We start from the raw sequence: 17,239 nt of genomic DNA on the forward strand, positions 1-17,239 counted from the left end.
ACGGTGGTATTACAAAGAGTAACATTGTTACAGTAATAAAAGAGGACATCCAGAAGTGGTACAGCATATGTTATATGTGAAATGGAAAATGAATATATGTGATTGTGTTATAGTAACATTGATATTGTAACAAGCCGAGCACTGTAAGCATTGACACAGAGAACAGAATATACGAGATAAATGGGACAGAATATACAAAACAGGAAAAGAGGTCAAATATAATGAAATTCGACCGAATTTGAAATGGAAAATGAATATATGTGATTGTGTTACAAGAACATTGATATTGTAACAAGTGAGCACTGTAAGCATTGACATGACAAACAGAAATATACAGGCAATGGGGACAGAATATACAAAACAGGAAAAGAGGTCAAATATAATGAAATTTGACCGAATTTGAACGTGGAAATCAACAAAGACGAGGATATTTGACCTAATATTTAAGAGAAAAGCAAGTAAGAGTATAATCAAAGGAAAGCAGACCGTAAATTGAAGTATAAGTGAACGAATTTCATTAAAATTGAAGCAAACATAAAATCGATTAACCTAAAAAACTGAAAAGCAACAGAATAAAGACAAATATAATCAAAATTGACGGAATGTAACGATAAAGCAACTAATGAATGTTACAGTAACAGTGAGACTGCTACAATGTGGTGACATTAGCATTGACAAAACAGAATGAATATTCACACAAAGGTGGAACAGAGAGAAGAGTTGAAAAGCAAAGGAGTGTTGAAAATGTTTTGCAAAATTAATATCAGTAGTAGCAAACGTATTGCTAATTTCAACGGGAAAACTAAGGACGATTTTAATCTACGGAAAGAATAAAGCAAATTTGCAGAGAAAGACGATTACAAATCAAATTCGCTCGAATTTGACGGATAACAACACCGATGATAATGAAAGCAAAGGATAAAGCGAAATTCCAAATTCAAGAAAGAAAACAACGATTATAATCAAATCCGATCTAATTTGACAGAGAAAACTAGGACGATTAGAAGCAAAGCAAAGGAAAAAGCGAATTTGCAGCAAAAACATAGATTATAATCAAATTCGATCAAATATGACGGAAAACAACAACGATTATCATGAAAGCAAAGGATAAAGCGAAATTGCAAATTCAAGAGAGAAAACAACGATTCTAATCAAATTTGACAGGAAAAACAATAACGATTATAATCAAAGAAAAGGATTACTGCGCGCAAAACTATTTTCAAAAGAATCGGCATCCATATGAGTATCAACCATCAAGCAAAAACTGAGAACGATTGAACTGTAGAAATAATTGAATGATGAATTGAAAAGTAAAATTATTTGTGTATATTTTTTGCTGGATTTGTTTTATGCGAGAACGAAGAAAAACAGAGGGAAATTCGTAGAGAGAGAAAAAGTGTGAATGAAGAGAGAGAAAGTGAAACAGAATTGTAAGGTTAGCAAACAAATCGAGCCTTATATAGTCTAATTATAATTTTTGAGATTTAATCTCAGCCGTTGATTAGGAGTAGATCTAATGGCTGAGATTAAGATGCTAGACTCACCTAAGATACCTAGACTCACTTGATGCAATTTATATATATATATATATATATATATATATATATATATATATTGAGCAGGTATATTTTGTGTATCTGGACTCTTGAATATTTTTTTGTTACCAACTTTAGGGTGTACACGAGCTGTACTTGAAGATTCAAAGGAATGTTGTGGCCTTCTATTCCTGGTATGTGGATGCAGCTGCAATGATTAAGAATTTAACAACAGATGCTACTTCTTCAACTGGTTTTGTTCCGTCACAAGCGACGCAAGCTTTTTTTGAAGGTGCAAAGGTGAAGGAATATGTTGAAGAAGTTGGAAATTTAGCTTCCCAAATGAAGAAATCTAATGATAACGCTCCCTCATTGTCAGATGTTGGGAAGGTGGCCAAGAAAAAAACAAAGGCAAGCAAGAAAAAAAAGACCAAGGTTCCAAAGTTCGAGTTTACGCATACTGTAGAGGTTGTATCACTTGCAGAAGATTCAGATTTGGGTGATAAAGCAGGTGATGCGGCGATGTCACAGGTAATGGAGACCGTTGATTTCTACAACACCGCTGAACTTAACGAAGCCTGTCGACGAGAGGAAGAGGAATGTGGGCTAGATTTAACCGACGACTTGTCTCAATTAACGGATCGGCAGATTCTAGAGAGAATTTATAGCCCGGATGAAGTTCAAGAAGCTTACACGAAGCCCTCATTGAACGAGGAGCAGGAAAGTTTGGGAGGGGAAGTGCCAGTTACTAGTGGTGCCACTAAGAAAGCTGAACATGTTGTTGAGAAGGGTAATTCAGAAGCAACGAATAAGGTGGATGCGGATGTAGTAGTTCAGTCAACTGAAGATGATTCATCTTCAGTTCACCTAAACTTTATTTCGACTGTTGATATTGAGAACGCGCTGCAAGGTTTGACAGATATTGGTGATGGTGAAGGGGCAGAGGGCTGCGCACAGAGAGGTCAGGATGAGTTTGTGCAAGGTATGGATATGGAGCTGGCTCAAGAACAGGGGCCTGTTACTGGTGAAGGGGAAGTGTCTTATTCAAAAGTAGCGAACAAGGTGGATGTGGATGTGGCAGTCCCGTCAATTGAAGATGGTTAATCTTCATTTCAGTTGAAATTTATAGCGACATCTGATATTGATAACGCGCTGCGAAGGTTGTCAGATAGCGGTGACGGTGAAGTGGCACAGGGTGGTGCACCGAGAGACCAGGACGAGGCTGTGCAAGGCATTGATATGGAGCCGCCTCAAGATCAGGGGCTCTGCCGTGGGCCCGCATCACTGGTGGTTGGACTAGTGCCTGGCGAGGCTGTGGATGTTAGCGGTGCACCGAGAGACCAGGACGAGGCTATGCAGGGCATGGATATGGAGCCGCCTCAAGATCAGGGGCCCTGCCGTTGGCCTGAATCACTGGTGGTTGGACTAGTGCCTGGCGAGGCTGTGGATGTCAGCGGTGCACCGGGAGCGGAACAGCCCGTTGACCGACCCCAATTTAGTGGTACGAAAGTACCGGATGTTGAGTCGGGCGTTGTTTCGACCACAGACCGTGAAGATGCATCTCAAGAAGGGTCAGAGAGTGGCAGTGGCATGGTCAACGAGCAAGGTGAACGCCCTACTGCACAATCCGCTTGTCCCGGTTCATTTCAGAATGATGACAAGCCCATGGATGTTGTAGAGGGAGCAGATAAGGTGGTTGTTGAAGCACCCTCCTCCGAGTTTATAAAAGTTCAAGGTAAAGATGGGTTATTGATTTGAAGTTTGAACCTTTGAAAAGATTGGGATTACTATGTGTTATGTGGATCTTGAGAATTGACTTGATTCCTTGTTTTCAGGTAAAGCAGATCAATCTTAGGGATATCTTACTTTTTCCTTGACAGATGGTCCTGAATACCATCTCTCACAGGTAGTTAATCAAACCTTTATTGGTACACGTGAACATTTATAAGAGACAGTTTCATACATGAGAATTTGGGTTGGTCTGTATTTAAGACCGTCTTATACAATACTCAGACTGAGACTCAGTAGTCGATATATGGTCAGGTCAAAGTTTGATTGTAAAGTTAAATTTATGATCTGGTTTAATTGCATTTGACTACTTTTGACAATTGCTTCAGTCTTTAAGCTCTATCAATGGTTGTCTTCTCATTTCTTTTGCATTCTAGCTGTAATTTTTGCATGTCAAATCTAAAATGTTTCTCATTGAGATTTATATTTTTATGCTTCCTATTGAGGGTACGTAATTATTTCCTTGTAATCTTTATATTATTTGTATGTATCTTTTATTATATTGTTACCTTAGGTTTAGGATTGTTAATATCCTTTAGTTATTTAGTTTCCTAGTTTAATGCATTAGGATTTTCAATGTATATTATATAAACTCTTGTATCCTCTTGTTTTCTAATCAAGTAAATCATTCATACGTATTCTATTCTCTATATGGTATCGAGTCATCAATCATCTCTCACAAAATTTTTTCGTCCCAACCTTCCTCATGTCGGCCTCCACAACCACCCTCCCAAACCCCTTCGAACCTCTCACTCCCTTCATTGTCATCAACCTCCATCAATGTATCAAATTAACCACACAAACATATCGTTCTTGGACTACTCAACTCACTGACTTTCTTCTCGGCTTTGATTTGCTAAAATTCATGGACGGCTCGCATCCATGTCTTCCTTCCACCAAAACTGATGCAGAAAAGAAAGAAGTATCGAACCCGGCTTATCACACTTGGGTTCGTCAAGACAGGCTTCTCAAGGGTGCTATTCTTGGCACAATTGACCCTTCCATAACTCCTCTTCTTCTTGAAGACAAGACCTCTCATGCCGTGTGGACTACACTCAAAACCACATTTGGCAACCCGTCTCGCAGTCATATTCTTCAAATCAAGGATCGACTCAAGTCGATATCTAAAGGTGACAAATCTGCCACGACCTATATGCAAGAAATTCGCACTTGTACGAATGAATTAGCTCACTTGGGTAAGCCAATGGATGCTGAAGATATCATTGCTCAGGTAATTGACGGTCTTGAATATGTCAAATATAAAGCAGTAATCGATGCGGTACGTGCTCGCGACACTCTTATTTCCTTTGACGCTTTACATGAGAAATTGTTGCATCATGACTTGACCTATAAACCCGAAACCCCTTCCCCACAACTCCCTGCCTCTGTTCACTATGCCTCACAATGGTGCCATAAGTCAGGTCACTTCGTTGAAATATATCGTGATTTTAAACGCCGCTTTCCCACCATCCAATTTCCCCCCATGCCTCGTTATAATACTCAACCCCAAGCTCACACTGCCACCGCTGCCACCTCCACTGACCGTAACACTTACCTGCTTGACAGTGGTGCTACGCACCACATAACCAATGACCTAACCAACCTTGCTCTCCACAACCCCTATGATGGTGCCGATGATCTGATTATTGGAGACGGGTCCTCACTTTCAATCAACAATATAGGTTCTTTTTCTTACTCTTACCCTTTTTCTATTCCTTTACGTTTTAATGATGTCCTACATGTCCCTAACATCTCTCGAAACATTATTTCAATTCCTAAACTTTGTTCCGACAATAATGCTATTGCTCTTTTCTCACCTTCTTCCTGTCTTATAAAGGATATTCGAACCGGGACACTCCTTCTTCAAGCAACAAAACGGAACAGACTGTTTGAATGGCCCCCCTGCTCTCCTTCCCCGCAAGCTCACGCCAGCACCACTACTTCTCTCGAGCTATGGCATCACCGCCTTGGCCACCCGTCACTCAAAGTTTTTCATAATCTTAGTCGTCTAGCTAATTTTTCCCTCATAAATTCTAAGTTTGATTCATGTAATGCGTGTGCTATCAATAAGAGCCATAAGCTCCCCTTTTCCATTTCAACTTTACATTCTACTGCTCCTTTACAAATTATTTTCTCGGATGTATGGACTTCGCCAGTTTTATCATATGACTCATTCAAATATTATGTCATCTTTGTCGATCATTTTACTAAATACATTTGGTTATATCCTCTAAAACGCAAGTCCGACACCGAAGCTACCTTCATTCGCTTCAAATCTCTCGTTGAAAAGTACTTTAATCGTCCTATAATTCAACTATATTCAGACAATGGGGGTGAATATATAAAATTGACCCCGACTTTAGGTGCCAATAGAATTGGCCATCTCACTTCCCCTCCTCACACTCCTGAACACAACGGTTATGCCGAACGACGACATCGGTATATCGTTGAGACAGGACTTGCTCTCCTCTCTTACGGTCACTTATCACTACGGCTACTTATTTAATTAACCGAATGCCTACACCTACTCTCAATAATATATCTCCCTTCTTCAAACTCTTTAACACTCAACCCAACTACACTAAATTACGGAGCTTTGGATGCTTATGCTATCCATGGCTTCGCCCGTATACGTCGCAAAAACTCGACCCGCGTTCCATCCCATGTATTTTCGTAGGCTATTTCCCATCCCAAAGCGTGTATCACTGTTTGGATCCCACTACAAATCGCCTATACACTTCTCGACATGTTCAATTCGTCGAAAACAAATTCCCTTATTCCTCTCTCACCTCCTCGAGCTCAAGTCCCTTACCATCACCGTCCCAATGGTGCGATTTATCTCTCACTGTCCTTACACCTACTACTCCTCCACCGTCCACTTCCCCTGCCTCTCCTCCTGCTTCACCTCACTCTCCTCCTTCTCCCGTGTCCTCCTCATCCTCTGCTGCCAGTACCCCCTCCACACCCTCAACATCCCCGTCCCCTCAACCTCCTCCTGATACATGCAACTCCACACAGTCCGCCGCAACTACTGAACAGCCTCCCACCACCCCTGCTCCCACTAGAACAGTGGTCACTCGTCTCACAAATAATATCGTCAAGCCCAATCCCAAATACGCAAAAATCGCCACTGTCCAATCTTCATCCCACGCTCTTCCTACCACGGTAAAGCAGGCTCTTCTCGACCCCCGTTGGCGTGCCGCAATGGAGGACGAATTTCGAGCTCTTACAAAAAACGAGACATGGTCTCTTGTTCCCTCTCAACCTCACTTCAACACCATTGGTTGCAAGTGGGTGTTTCGAATAAAATACAAACCCGATAACACTGTTGATAAGTACAAGGCACGACTCGTTGCGAAGGGTTTTCATCAACGACCGGGCCTTGACTATACTGCCACGTACAGTCCCGTAGTAAAGCCTGCCACCATCCGTCTCATTCTCTCTCTCGCCCTTACTAACTCCTGGTCTCTCCGTCATCTTGATGTAAACAATGCCTTTCTTCAAGGCTCTCTCGCTGACACCGTCTATATGTCTCAACCACCCGACTTTCTTAACACTTCTACTCCATCTCATGTATGTAAACTTCGCAAAGCCATCTATGGTCTCAAACAAGCTCCTCGTGCGTGGTTTAATGAACTCCGCACTTATCTTCTCTCTTACGGCTTCATCAACTTCATATCCGACCCCTCTCTGTTTTACCTCACTCGTTCTTCCCATTCTCTTTACCTCCTAGTCTATGTCGATGATATAATTGTCACCGGTTCCTCTTCTACTCATCTTACAGCCTTCCTTTCTAACATTCATGCCCGCTTCTCCTTAAAGGATCTCGGCCCACTGTCATACTTTCTCGGCATCGAAGTTACCCCCAACCAACACGGCCTTCTCCTCACTCAAACCAAGTACGTAACTGACCTCCTCACCCGTTACAACCTTATTGATTCGAAGCCTACACCCACCCCTCCTTGCCACTGACGGGCCTATAATCCCCAATCACACTGAATATAGAGCTATTTTGGGGTCGCTACAGTACCTTGCCCTTACCAGACCCGACATAGCATTCCCTGTCAATCGTCTTGCACAATTTCTTCAAGCTCCTAAAGAGTGTCATTGGTCTGTCCTTAAACGCTTACTACGTTATCTCAATGGCACCCGTGATCTTGGTCTTCAACTTCATTGTCGTTCCCCCATGTCCCTCCACGCCTTTTGTGATGCAGATTGGGCGGGTGACAAGGACAATTCTATCTCAACAACGGGTTTCATTGTGTATATTGGTCGTAACCCTATCTCTTGGGTCTCTCGAAAACAAAAGGCCGTTGCTCGTTCATCCACTGAAATGGAGTTTCGCGCTGTTGCTGATGTTACTGCCGAAATTATTTGGTTGAAGTCTCTGTTGTCTGAACTGCATCTTCAAAGCACCTCTGTTCCAGTTATTTACTGTGACAATTTAGGTGCCACTCACTACTCGGAAAATCCTATCTTTCATTATCGCATGAAACACGTTGCCATCTCTTTTCACTTCGTCCGTGAGCATGTCCGCAACAATGATATTCGGGTTCAACACATACATACTAATGATCAGTTGGCGGATGCCCTCACTAAGCCATTAGCCCGACCACGTTTTAGTTTGATACTTTCCAAGATTGGTCTATCCTCCGGATTGTCCAACTTGCGGGGGCGTATTGAGGATACGTAATTATTTCCTTGTAATCTTTATATTATTTGTATGTATCTTTTATTATATTGTTACCTTAGGTTTAGGATTGTTTAGTTATTTAGGGGTTGTTTGGTTACCCACTAAACAATGTAGGAACTTAAATTCATGTGAATTGCAAAATGGGTATGTTGTTTGGTTACCGCAATTCACATGAATTGGAAATTCCTCCACAATGGAGGAAGTTGCTTACCTAGGCCCTCCTAGGTAAGTTAGAATGCATACATGAATTGCACTTCCTCCATGGCAACCAAACATTTTTTTTGCAATTCACATGAATTCCAAATTCACGTGTTTTATGACTTCCTAGGCAATACAAATTCCTATATGCAACCAAACGACCCCTTAGTTTCCTAGTTTAATGCATTAGGTTTTCAATGTATATTATATAAACTCTTGTATCCTCTTGTTTTCGAATCAAGTAAATCATTCATACGTATTCTATTCTCTATACTTCCAACTGATTTTGTTCAAATCGCTCTTGCCTGAAACATTGAATTGGGGACTTTTGTGTTCTCACATTTTAAGTGCTAGAGCATTTGGATCTTTTGGTTGATGGTGAGAAGACTTTCATTCATTTTGTCTTATAGCACCATGGATCGTACTTGAGACCTTTAGTACGGCTAGGTCAACTACTTATCGGTTGGTCTAAGGTGCTCACAGGTATTTATGATTGAGTCTATAGCGTATACTGCAATCTTTTTTCGAGCAGATTGCTGATGCAGTGGTGGTCGCGAGAAGCATTGGTGCGACTCTTGTACTTCCCGGGGAGCAAATTGGGGGATAAAAGGTCAGTAATCAAAGTCTACGATGCTGTTATTTTTCGAGCTAATTGTTACATGACGTTCACAGTGTACTCATACCAGTTTAGTATACACAGATATTCGCCTGCTTTTTTCTTAGGAATCGTGGATAAGAATTTTCACCCATTTTTGAAAATGTTTGCTTTTATTTGCATCCCGAAGGGTTGCCAAACTGAGAATCTGCTTCTGGTCACAAAGCTAAATTTTAAACCACAAATTTTTTATTGACATGGAGAAATCTTTCACCTGTTTGTCAGGTCTAGAGTTGTTTATATTACTTCCTACATGAATTAATTATAATCGCCTCATTTTTTAATTTTTTTTGTGGTTTCGTAGGTGATATGCTCCCTTTGTGGTGAAGAACAAGATGTAAGTAATGCAAGCATCAAGATATGAATAATTTTATACTCCCTCCGTCCCGATCATTTGTTGTCCTTTGGTTTTGGCACAAAGACCAAGGAAATGAGAGATGGCCAATTACTAAATGACAAGTGGAATAAATTGGGTGTGAATGATCAAATTACTCATCAAATTCATTCTTAAAATAGAAAGGACAACAAATGACTGAGACACCTTAAAATGGAAATGGACAACAAATGACCGGGACAGAGGGAGTAACTCTTATCAGGAGAGTAAACACAATCTCTTGTTTTATCTACATGCTGCAGGTTCAACAAAACTGCATTAGCTGTGGGGTTTTCATGGGAAATTACTTTTGTTCATAATGCAATTTCTTCGAAGATGATGTAAGAAAGAACTTTTGTTTTGTCAATTTGATCCCATATTTGGCTGCCAACCGCAAATCATAATCACTAACATTGGTAAGATGACTTTGATGTTGCATGTAGGCCTCTAAAAAGCAGTACCACTGTGATCAATGTGGAATATGCAGGTATATCTTGATGTCCGGCGTTCTTTATTCGTCGTTGTAAAGTGAACTGCTTGTCAAGGAAATTAAAGTATCTGAAGTAGTTATCCTGTTTGACTGTGATCTCGCTCGTAGTTTGATTGGTTTTCTTAGCAAAGTAAGTCATTTCTTTCTTCCCTTTTAAGTGATAAATTTAAGTTCAGAATAACCAAGGTAGCTTTAGGACCGAGTGTGAAGACCAGTCTGTATCGAGAAATGAATAAATATGAGAACATAGAACAACAATAAACACCATCACAATGTGGACCGTTTATTTCTGAAGCTTGGAGATAATGTCATCCGAGTATTAAATTAAAATGTCAAATTATTGTTTTAAGTTTCGCAACACACTTTTCATTTTATTTTGGTAATTGGGCAGGACTGGCGGCAAAGAGAATTTCTTTCATTGTTCATCATGTGGTAAGTTGTTATCTCACTTTGTCAATTCCTGCCTTTGCTTTGTTATGTTGCCTCTATGATATTTGACTTTGGCCTTCCTTCGTTAGGTTGTTGTTATCCAATGGCTATGAAGGGCAAACATAGATGCTTGGAGAAGGTAATGCATCATAACTGCCCTGTTTGTTGTGAGGTAACCACCGTCTCTTGTTTGCATACTTGCTTATGTTGAAAATGGCAAGATATGTGAGAACTGTCGTTTGGGATATGTGGATTGTGTTAATCTGGTTGACGATGTTGCTGCTCTAAAATCTGCAGTATTTATTTGATACAACAAAGGAAGTCAGTGTGCTTCTTTGTGGCCACACAATGCATTTAGAGTGTGCTAAAGAGATGGAGCAGCATTATCGGTAAGAACTCAAGATGGATCTCTTGTAAACTATGCATAACAAATATTTTAAGGGTCTCTACTTATTATTTCTTTTCCCTAATCAGTATGAGTAAATCCTTCTTAGGCCATATGAGGGATGACAAATGAGTCCAATAGCGAATAGAACCGGCTCACATGAAAGAAGAATTCTATCCAAAATAAAAATACAAAACGCGCACTTAAACCGTTTTTGAAGGAACCTGCACCTAAACCCGTTACTTTTAAACCTTTAACTAAATCCATTACCAATTGAAATCAAATGCAAGAGCGACATGAGCCCATTCAAAATATAAATTGCATATTGTGCAAGCTTTGTTGGGTGATAAAATATACATTTAATTGAATATTAAAAAAAATAGTCTAATTTAGTACTTGATCGGGTGTCTGCTTTGGGTTTGAACTGCATAAAATTATTGTGGATCGGTTTCAGTGTGTAATTTGTGTTTGGATTTGGACCAGTAATACAATAAGAAGAATTCATGTCGGTTTTGGGTTATTCTGAATAGAGTCAAGAACTGGTCCGTTGACAAGATGACCTAAATGCTTCACATCTATTTCAGATAAAAAGAGAGAATTCTTAAGGAAAATAAACTCTGTAAATTTACTTGAAAGTGAAACTGCCGATTTCGTACAACAGAAGTAATCGCGCTTGTACATTCGTAGTTGCTTGCTTCTTGGTTGAAAGTGAAGTTGCTTCATTCTAACTGTTTTTTATATTGTGGTTGTTTACCTTATCTGGCAGCTTCTTTCAGCTGGTAATTATCTGAAATATTGCGGGTACACATGCCCTATTTGAAGGGGAGCCTTGGCGCACCGGTTAAGGTGTTGCTTTGTGACCGTGAAGTCACGGTTCAAGTCCTTGGAGCGACCTCTTGCCAAAATGGCAAGGGAAGGCTAGCCCCAATTACACCTTGTCGTGGGACTCTTCCCCGGACCCTCGCCTAGCGGGGACGCCATCGTGCATCGCGCGGATTCAGATGAGCAACAGGTTTGTTTATTTCAGAGATATAATATTATTCGTGTTATTGGGAAATTGCCTTTCTTTGTTGTCTAACACCGAGTTAATGAGTCATTCATTTTTAGCTAATCATTACTTAAAGAAGTAGAAGCAGGAGAAGGATGGGGTTGGGGTTGAAGTTGTAATAGGATGAGGATGGAAAAGGAAGAGGTTGAGATTGAAGTTGTAATGCTGATATGGCCCTATACTAGAAGCCATCAAAACGAGCACCAAACTCGAAAACCTGGAAGCAACCTTTGATGACCTATACAGCTTTTACATGGTTATTCTTAGAGCTACCCAATCAAACCTCTAACCGCTGTCTAACCGATATCAGACACCGCCTCCTTTGCCCCACTTGAACCCAAACCGGAACCGACCTTTGATGACCTGAAAATTATAAACTTAATAGTGACCCAAATGAGGTTGCGTTTACCTTTTAACTTAAAAAACTAGGTAGTTTATCCGCTAGAGCTTGAAACAAGCTGATGAACTGGCCAATACCTGCTATTGACCCGAACACAACCTGTCGTATAGGCTCCAGGTTGGTCTGGTATGGCCTTAATTGCGGTGTTTGCGTTTGCCTTTTTGTCAGAGACATCGATGAAATTAGGGTGACAAAACCTGATTTTGCCTGACCTCACTAGGAAGATGTCCCAACAGACCCAATTGCCTCTTGTAGTTATTCCCTAAGCAAAATATTTGCATAAAACAATTCTTATGAAACATGGGTACAGGTTTTTTTCTGAACTCGAAGTAGTCAATGTTTATCGCACTTTGAAAACCGCAGAACTACTCATCAGTAATCATAGTTCGCCCAGAAACGATCAATGGAAGTCCTGGAACATTATTAGTAGAATCATTTGTTGTCGATGTACCTGATGGGAACACGGAAGAGGATACATGCTGCTTTGTCGAGGCTCTTGTCAACTGTTGACCTTAATTGCTTAGCTGACATCTATGAGAAGATTGCATCACGCAACAACCCTTCAGAAAATGATCACATACAAGTTAAAGCTCTTGAAGAGCGACTGTCACCTCAAGTTGGGCTTGTGGCCAGATTTGTTTACCAGAAGTTCAGGTTTTGGCTTGTAGGTTTCCGCTTAAGGATTTTTTTTTTACTGAGACTTTGCGTGTTATAGGCTTATTTGTTTCATATTGTTTCAATGGAGATTCATGGTTTGATTTACTGTAGCTTAAGCCAATATTATTTTAATGGTGTCTAATGTATATGTATTGTTGTAATTGATTCTTATTCATGCCAAACTCCGTATTATAAACGTGCAAAAGGCTGTCAATGAAGCTAAATAGCTAATGGCGTAGAATTTTGCATAGGATGCGTCAACTCTCTTCTTGTGACAAAAATCACGTTTTCATAATTTCTCTATCTTGTATTGTTACACATATAGATCTTATGAGACCAAATATATAGTAAGAGGTCCATTTCATAATATAGATGAAAATTCGATTTCTCGATCTCATTCTATTCCATTATATCTTCTCATCTACTTCAATAAATAACAATATAATCAACATGTACGTACAAATCTACAATGGAGATAAAATTTCAATGTTAACATGCTCATGAAACTTCAACAATCAAGATACCTCGATAATTTGGTTTAGAAACGATCAACCATCAATACAGTATAACAACAATAGTTTCAGTTTAGCGACAATCAACATGTAAAAGAAATACGCGAATAAAATGTCATATTTGGTGTTAGTTTGTCAAGCGCGCACACACCTTCTCCCTAAACAGGCTCAGACATGTCTTTCCATCATCACCCAAAATAAGGTTAATCTGTCTGCTACTAAACTAAATTGATGAGAGTACTATGTTAATCAAATGATCCTAATTCTATAGAATATTCCCACACTTTGTAAAAAAAAAAAAACAATAAAAACACTCTTAATGAATATAGTTGGTCAAAAACACGATATAAATACCAACCAAGTTCGAGCGTAAATCGAATGACCTATCTAGGCAAAATGCGTATATTCATGTTCCCAACAAAGTTAGATACGAAATATTTACGAATGTGATCTTGTTTGCAATCGATTCAAACATCAAACAAATTATAACGACAATAATTTCATTTTGATCGCCACTCAAATGTATAGAAAACCAAACCAAATCAAGATTCGCTATTATGCATATGAAACTTAAACGATTAAAATAACTTGGGAGACGGCGCGCAACCAACTAGTATATATATATATATATATATATATATATATATATATATATATATATATATATATATATATATATATATATATAGGCCGGATCCGGTGAGGCACCTCATTATGGCGAGGCGGCCGGTCTCACCAAATTCCTCATTATGGCGAGGCAAGATCCGGTGAGTCCACCTATATATTTGAGTCCATGAGTCAATAAAACAATATCACGCACTATACAATACAATATCACGAATTTTTTTTTTCGAAATTTTTTTTTTTCAAATTTTTTTTTCGAATTTTTTTTTTCAATTTTTTTTTTCGAATTTTTTTTTTCAAATTTTTTTTTTCAAATTTTTTTTTTCCGAAAAAAAGTTTTTTTTTTTTTTTTTTTTTTTTTTTTTTTTTTTTGTGAATCTCATACCTATTTTGTGAATCTCATACCTTATTCAAATGAATCTTTAAGGCTTGTTTTGTGAAACTTGATCATCATAATTGGTTAAAATCACCTATTTCGCTCTTTTCTTTATTAGGTGAATCTCGGACTTTGTTTTGTGAATCTCGGACCTTGTTCGATGAATCTTAGAACTTGTTTTGTGAAACTTGGTCATCATAAGTGGTTAAAATCACGTTTTTTCCTCTTTTCCTTATTTTGTGAATCTCATACCTTAGTCAGTGAATCTCAAGACTTGTTTTGTGAAACTTGATCATCATAAGTGGTTAAAAATCACCTATTTTGCCCTTTTCTTTATTAGGTGAATCTCAGACTTTGTTTTGTGAATCTCAGACCTTGTTCGGTGAATCTTAGAGCTTATTTTGTGAAACATGGTCATCATAAGTGGTTAAAATCACGTTTTTTGCTCTTTTCCTTATTTGGTGAATCTCAGACCTTATTTTGTGAATCTCATACCTTATTCAGTGAATCTTAAGGCTTGTTTTGTGAAACTTGATCATTATAAGTGGTTAAAATCACCTATTTTGCTCTTTTCTTTATTAGGTGAATCTCAGACTTTGTTTTGTGAATCTCAGACCTTGTTAAGTGAATCTTAGAGCTTGTTTTGTGAAACTTGGTCATCATAAGTGGTTAAAATCACGTTTCTTGCTCTTTTCCTTATTTGGTGAATCTAAAGCCTTATTTTGTGAATCTCATACCTTATTCAGTGAATCTTAAGGCTTGTTTTGTGAAACTTGATCATCATAAGTGGTTAAAATAACTTATTTTGCTCTTTTCTTTATTAGGTGAATCTCAGACTTTGTTTTGTGAATCTCAGAGCTTGTTCAGTGAATCTTAGAGCTTGTTTTGTGAAACTTGGTCATCATAAGTGGTTAAAATCACGTTTTTTTGCTCTTTTCCTTATTTGGTGAATCTCATACCTTATTTTGTGAATCTCATACTTTATTTAGTGAATCTTAGGGCTTGTTTTGTGAAACTTGGTCATCATAAGTGGTTAAAATCACCTTTTTTGCTTTTTTCTTTATTCGGTGAATCTCAGACTTTGTTTTGTGAATCTCAGATCTTGTTCAGTGAATCTTAGAGCTTGTTTTGTGAAACTTGGTCTTAAAATCACCTTTTTTGCTCTTTTCCTTATTTGGTGAATCTCAGACCTTATTTTGTGAATCTCATACTTTATTCAGTGAATCTTAGGGCTTATTTTGTGAAACTTGATCATCATAAGTGGTAAAATCACCTAATTTGCTCTTTTCTTTATTCGATGAATCTCATACTTTGTTTTGTGAATCTCAGACCTTATTCAGTGAATCTTAGATCTTGTTTTGTGAAACTTGGTCATCATAAGTGGTTAAAATAACGCTTTTTGCTCTTTTCCTTATTTGGTGAATCTCAAACCTTATTTTGTGAAACTTGGTCATCATAAGTGTTTAAAATAAATGGTGGTATGATTTTCTTTCACATTCTTTCAAGATGGAATGAACTAAAGTAGCACATATTCAAAAAAACCGCAATTAATTTTGTTCCTCAACATGAAGGTGGAAAAAGATAAGGGAACAACTCACATGATGAAAACTAGTGGAATGATTTAATTATTTTAAAACCAATTAGCTCAAATGGCAGAGCGTTGTGCAATGCACAAGGTGTGGGTTCGACTCCCATGTTGGTTATTGACTGCTACGGTTACTTCAAAGCCTAATTGGTATTTCTCTAGTGGCCTTTTGGGTTTTGGCCTTTTCTGTCATGCCCAATTGCACCCAATTTAGATAATTTCTAACATTGACTTTACAAAGGACTCAAAATTGTAATCCTTTGCTCCTTTAGTGGCTCTGCACGGCGTTTTGGCTTATGCACGCCGTTTGTGCACATCTAAGTTTGAGCTTCTTCTACTCATCCTCAATTTTGCACATCTGAGTACGGATTTGGCTAACTCATCCTCAATGTTATTGTACTTAAGTTTAATACACTAGATTCTTAAATTAACTAGGCTATATGAGATTCGAACTCATACCTTTGTGCAAGATTTGCACATTGCTCTCCCATTTGAGCTAATAGCCGTTAAGATATACGAGTACATAACAAAGATTAAATAAGAGGAACCTTAAGCTAATAGCCTTTAGATATGCAACAATGAAAAGCCTAACTGCGATTGATCAATGTGATGAACGCCTAGATTCATTACCATATGACTCGTGATTGTAGAACGGGCATCGAGAACGAACTTAAATACGATTCTATTTCTACCATTTTGCGATAAGTACCGCTTTGCCTTCTCTTTTCCAGTTCTATTATTTGTTTCGGTTAGACGGAAAGTCTTGTATCTTTTGGTTTTCATTGCATTCAGGTCTCCAAAATGCTGTCTGCTAGTTTCTGTTAGACAAAAAGTCTTCATCTGTTTGCATTCAGGTCTCCACAACGCTGTCTTCTACTTATTTCGGTTAGACGAAAAGAACTGATAACCTCATCTGTCTTCTACTGTGAACCTCTTTTGGTTTTCATTGCATTCAGGTCTCCAAAATGATGTCTGCTAGTTTTCATTGCATTCAGGTCTCCAAACATGCAAACTAATCGCCATTGAAAATTTCCTAAAACCAAAATCCAGAATAACAAATTAAGCGAGTTAGTTAGGTGGATAACACTTACCCTTAAGGCCTTTATCTAAATAGCTGAAAAGTGAAGATAGCTAACATCTGTAACATAACTTGTGCTCATTCGGTCAAAGTGTCAAACTGAAATCTTTTCTTGTTGGTCCTTTATCTAAATAGCTGAAAATTTGCCTTGGTAGGTAACAAAATTGAATGAAGCTCTTTTCCCTTTTCTAGAGATTTAGTTGATGCACATGTCGAGATTGCGCTAGCCATGGTAACCCCATTCGGTTGAACATTGACGAAAAGCATCTCCCTAAAGAACTGTAACGTTTCATCTATCCTATTCTTTTGTGCAAGGTCAGATACTAATGAAGTCCAGGTGAATACATCAGGAGACATTCCAGAATCACCCATCTTTCGCATAAATTCCATGGCAACATCACAATCACCAGACT

The 17,239-nt window shown here is 38.6% G+C and overlaps 1 pseudogene; it reads left to right on the top strand.

Annotated features, from left to right (window-relative positions):
* The first annotated feature begins 8,209 nt into the window (after positions 1-8,209).
* LOC141641392 (E3 ubiquitin-protein ligase RZFP34-like) lies at positions 8,210-12,812 on the top strand (annotated as a pseudogene).
* Positions 12,813-17,239: the final 4,427 nt, after the last annotated feature.

Source organism: Silene latifolia, chromosome 2, assembly GCF_048544455.1.
Source record: "Silene latifolia isolate original U9 population chromosome 2, ASM4854445v1, whole genome shotgun sequence".
In the NCBI taxonomy this organism is placed as follows: Eukaryota; Viridiplantae; Streptophyta; class Magnoliopsida; order Caryophyllales; family Caryophyllaceae; genus Silene; species Silene latifolia.